Source organism: Musa acuminata, chromosome BXJ1-10 (assembly GCF_036884655.1).
Source record: "Musa acuminata AAA Group cultivar baxijiao chromosome BXJ1-10, Cavendish_Baxijiao_AAA, whole genome shotgun sequence".
NCBI classification, from domain to species: domain Eukaryota; kingdom Viridiplantae; phylum Streptophyta; class Magnoliopsida; order Zingiberales; family Musaceae; genus Musa; species Musa acuminata.
The window spans coordinates 16,564,106-16,570,105 of NC_088336.1; positions in this window are offsets into that span (position 1 = coordinate 16,564,106).

The following is a 6,000-nucleotide window of genomic DNA, read 5'->3' on the forward strand; positions in this document are numbered from 1 at the left end:
AAACTGAAAAGAGGAAGAAACTCAAACAATACTAAAATAAGAGTTTATAATATTTATTAGTTTAGGAATAGATGCTTCATCAACTAAGCCTAAGTAGGGTATTTATAGGTCCCAAAATACTTCAAGAATGGAACCAAAAATTTAAATCTCTAAAATTTTGGAGTACAAACGGTACCATTGCTAACACTAGATAGTATTACCATTGCAACTACATTATAAATCTGGACTCTAGTGATACTACCACTAACCTATGTGGTACTACCATCGACCTATTTGGTACTACCATCGACTTAGGTTGTACCATAATAAAAAAAAGCTAACAAAGCACAAAGAGTACTTGTTGATTGACTCAAGCAATACTACCATTTGAGCCTAGCGGTATCACAACCTAGACTTAGTTTAGACCATCAATTTGGCTCGAGTTCAAGCCTAATAGCTTTTTTTTTGATAAGTTGGCACAGTTTCAACCTAATACCAGCTTAAATTGACTTATAATGACCTCGATCAAAACTTTGATAAATCAACTACACATACAACACATTTACGAAGCTTTCGACATCATCAAAATTAGATATTTAACAATCTCTCCATTTTTAATAATGATAAATAATTGATAACAAGGTTTTAACAAGAATCCTTATTTGTTTGTTATTTTAAAAAATTATGATAAACCTGAACTCAAATGATCATATATCCTTTTAAAGATATATACTGAATTCAAGTTGAAAAAAAATTGTTCTTGTCGATATTGTGATTCAATCATTCAAGCCCAAAAATTAATATTTAATAAAGTTTGAAATTTTAAATTATAATCATAAATATTTTAAATTTTAAATTTCAATTATTATCAATGTGTAATGTCAATTAAAATATACATATAAGTTAACCATTTGTAAAAATCAAACATGAGTTATATAATAACAAAAAAATATATAAATAAGATATCATGATTTTCCCTGTTAGTCATCATTTCTTTCCCTTTGTTAATAATAAAAAGCATCAGTTATTACTTCTTTCCCTTTAGTATTAGCAAAAAGAAGAGAGTATATTAATGATCTAATTATATAAAAATAATAATTACTTTGACAACATGATATATGAAAAATGTTAATATTGCATTATCAAAGATAAATTTAAGTTATAGACATCGAGAAGTCAATTAATGATGGAGTTTTAATAAGACTCCCCCTATTTATACACCATGATGAATTTGAATTCAAAATAATACTTTTTCAATGGTAGCCTTGAATTCAAGTTGAAACAAATTTAATCTTGTTGATTTTATCATTGCAAGCCCAAATATTCAATCAAGTTTTAAATTTCAAAGAATAATTAACAAAAGTTAGACATGAGTTACTACTAACAAAAAAGTTATAAAATCATTATAACTCTCATTGTTGAACGCATAAGTTAAACATGAATCACTACTTATCCCTTTTTAGTTATAAAAAAATATGAGTTACTTCTTCTCCCATTTTGTCATCAACAAAATGGAGTATACAAGTTATGAATATAAAATAAATCTCAAGTCGTGAACACTAAAAGATCATAAGTTATTTGGATAAATCTCCTTCTTAGTTATTAGCAAAAAAAAAATCATAATAGAACAAATAGCAAAAGAAAGAATCATGAATTTAAAAGATTCAACATGCCTAATTCTCTTCTAATAAATTAAACTATTCGTCACTAAGTGGTTTAGTAAAAATGTTTGTTAGTTGATGTTTTGTGTCAATGAAATCCAAGCATATGTCATGATTACTTATATGATCGCTAATGAAATGATATTTAATATCAATATGTTTGGTTTGAGAATGTTGAATAGGATCCTTTGATAGACAAATTGCACTAGTATTATCACACTTTATAAGGATATTTTTAAGTAAAGTTCATAATCTTCTAAGACATTTTTCATCTAGATTACTTGCGCATAACATGCATTTATCATAATATATTCAACTTCAATTGCGGATAGTACAATAGAGTTTTGCTTCTCGAATGACCAAGACATAAGTGTATGACCTAAGAATTGACAAGTTATAGATAAACTTTTTCTATCTATTTTACATCATACAAAATCAGCATTAGCATAAGTAATCAAATCAAAAATTTTAGATTTATGATACTATAATCTCATATTAGGAGTTCTTTTAAGTATCTAAATTTTTTTTACTACTTTATAGTAAGATTATTTAGGATTAGATTAAAATCCTATATAAAGCCCAATACTAAATATTATATCAGGTCTAGTTATAATAAGGTATAATAAACTACCAATCATGCCTCTAAAATCTTTTGATCAAGGCATTCTCCTTACATTCCTTGGGTATGATTTATATGAAAGTAGATGTATCTAAGTTGTTTTAGCGAGTATAATCCTCATTTAAATTTAATTTATTAAATTTAAAATCATCATTAAAATTATGTTTTTAACTTTAAGAGATTTATAAAAAATAACATGAATATATTTTTTAATAACTAAAATTCTCTTATTAAAAACTCGATAAACTTTAGAGATAAAGGAATATTCAAGAAAAATACCTTCATCATATTTTGCATCAAATTTTTCTAAGGCATTCTTGTCATTTAAAAATAAAACATTTGTAACAAAAAACTTTAAAATATGATATATTGGATCTTTTATTATTCCATAATTTATAAGGAGTTTTAGATAAATAAAAGTTTGTTCAATATATAATATGTTGTGTTAATAACCTCGGCCCAAAAGTATTTGTGTAGGCTATAGTTATTAAGCATAGTTTTTGTCATCTCTTGTAAATTCTTATTTTTTCTCTCAATAACTTTATTTTGTTATAGATTTCTTAGAGAAATCATAAAACTTTTTTTCATTTTGAACTTATTTATAAAACTTGATAAAATATTTGAAGTAATTATTTTTGTATAAAAAATTATGTCCAAGTATATCTACTATAGTTATCAATAATTACAAAAACATATTTACTATCTCGTAGACTTATAATACCAATATGTCCAAATAAATTCATATAAATTAGTTGTAATAGTCTAGAGGTACTTATATGGTTTTTTGGTTTGAAGTTACTCCTTATATGTTTTCCTAATTAGTATGCATCACAAAATTTATCTTTAACAAATTTGATTTTATATATTCCTCTTACAACTTCTTTAGTTCTAATTTATGAAATTAATTTTATACTAACATTTCCTAGTCTCTTCTATGTTAAAGTCATGCATCATCATTCAAAACTAAAAAATAAGTCGCATTATGAAAATCATCAAGATTAATAGTATAAACATTATCATTTCTTAGGGTTATCATAGATTTATTCTTACTTGGTATTTCTATGATGCATGAAATTCAAATTTAACATTATATTAGTTATCACAAAATTGGCTAATGCTTATTAAGTTATATTTTAAGTCATTTACAAATAGCATATTTCTAGTCAAAAGATTTAATTTGTTACCAATATTTTCAATACCAATTATATTTCCTTTATTATTATCTCTGAAGGTAACATATCCTCCATCTTAGCTAATGAGCTTTAAAAAATTTATAGGATATCCGATCATATGTCTTGAGTATTTATCATCAAGATATCATCTTTTACTATAACTCTTGTTTGGAGATAGACCTCATTGTTGAAAGCCATTAAGGTATAATTTGCTACTTTTTCTCTATTGATTTGCTCTTTTGACTCACTTGATTCATCATATATTGTTTTGAGTATTTTTATTTTTTTTTTGACATCTTCTTTTTCAATAAACACTAATTTTTGAAGTGTCCTGACTTTTTGTTCTCATAACATATGATTGTATCTTTCTTGGGTTCACTTTTATTCTTACCTTCTCTTCTTACTAGATTTGTCTTATTTTTCCTCATGAACTTTTTGAATCTTTTTATAATAATTGTTATGTCTTCATCGTTATCACTTGAGCTTTCGTTCGAGTAATCTTTTTTGGATTTAAGAGCAATAACATTTCTTTTCTTTAGAATGTTTCTCTTTTTATCGTGTGCTTTGCATATCATTTTATAAGTCATTAAAGATCCTATGAATTCTTCAAAAGGAAGGTTGTTCAAATCTTTAGCTTATTGGATTGTCGTTATTTTGGATCCCAACTTTTAGGAAGACTTGTTTGATCAATTGCAGAATGCATAAGTATTTTCCAAGATTGGTCTGTGGTCACTATCTATTGGAGATTAAGGAGGAGGAAAAAAAAAAAACTGATCCTTATCTTTTCATTGATAATATATCTCATTTTTAAAATTTACGTAATGACCTATTTGTAAATCGGAGAACCTGTTAGGCTACAAGAAAAAAAAGCGGGCGAGGGGGGTGGGGGGAGAGGATAATGGTTTTATCCCACCGCCTCCCACGCACTCCCATGCGAAACAAAAAGAGGATCTATGGGGCGTTGGGGAGAAGAAGAGAAGAAGAGAAGAAGAGATAAAAAGGAGAAGAACATATGAAGAAGAAGAGGGGGAGAAGAGAAGAAAAAGAAAAGAAGAAGAAGAGGGAGAAGAAAGGGAAGAAGAAGAAAAGAGGAAGGTAGCTACGGCAAGGGCTGCAGCAAGGAGGTGTGAGGTGTCGGAGAGGAGAAGAAGAGAATGAGAAGAAGAGGGAGAAGAGAAGAAAAGGAGAAGAAGAAGGAGAAGAGAGGGAAGAGGGAGAGGAAAGGGAGGTGGCTGTAGCTAGGGCGGTAGCACCTTTGTTTCCTGTACGAGGAAACAAAGGACGTGTGGGGCATCGGGGAGGAGAAGGGAAGAAGAGGAAGAGAAGAAGAAGAAGCAGGAGAAGACACTACGACACCTCTATTTCCCATAGGAGGAAACAGAGGAGAAGAGAGGCAGTGCGTTGGGGAAAAGAAGGGGAGGAAGGAGAAGAAGAAGAAGAAGAAGGGAAGGAGAAGGAAGAAGAGGAGGGAAAGAAGGGGTTGTGGCTGCGGAGGTGGCAGCTACAGCTAGAAGAGAAGAAGGAGAGGAAGAAGAGCAAGGGAGGAAGAAGAGGCTGCGGTTATGGTTTGGCTACGGTCGTGGCTGTAGTCGCGGCAGCGGTAGTGGTACGGCTGCGGCAGTGGCATGGCTGTGGCAGCTATGTTTGGAAAAGAAAAAGAAGGAATGAGAGAAAGGAAAAATGAAGTATGCAGTGGGAAGGGACTACGGTTGTGAGAACGGCTACCGTCGTAGCTGCGGTTACGGCTACGGCTACAGCTGCAACTGTGGCAGTGGCAGTGGCGGTGGTTGCAACAGCTACATTTGAGAAAGAAAAAAATAAAAGGAATGAGTGTAAGGGAGACCAGGTGACTATGCCTCAATATACTGCACGAGTTGTAGTTGTGGAGGAAGAAAGAAGACAGATGTAGAAAATGAAATAGGGAGAGGAGACAGAGGAATAGTAGAAGAAGGATTTTGGCTTACACCTTCTTCGGATCTTTGGATCAAAACCTTCGAAAGGCAAGTGTTTTGATCTTTCCTATTACAACTATTCTATTCTTTCCTATTGCAAGTATTCTATTCTTTCCTATTGCAAGTGTCCTGGTCATTTCTCCTACAAGTGTTATCTTTCCTATTGCAAGTATTCTATTCTTTCCTATTGCAAGTGTCCCGATCTTTTCTCCTACAAGTGTCCTAAACCTTTTCTTCTGTAAGTGTTTTGATCTTTCCTATTGCAAGTGTTTCGATCTTTCCTATTACAAGTGTTCTGATCCTTCTTATTACATGTGTTTCAATCTTTTCTACTGTAATTTCATCTCTGTTTTTGCCTTGAATATAAAAACTTTAAATTGTTCTAGCCTTGCATTTGATACATCTCTTGTTTAGACGTAACGATTTGAATATAGAAAACTTCTGAGATTCTGACCCTTCCACCTTATTTTAACTATAAATCTCTGCATAGATTTCTAATATAGACAAAACTTATTTGATCAGAATATAGACTCATAAACCTTTTTTTTCTGCTTATTTGAATAATTTGGAATAGATTTTTCTACCTAAACTTATATTTCGATTGACCCTACGGATTC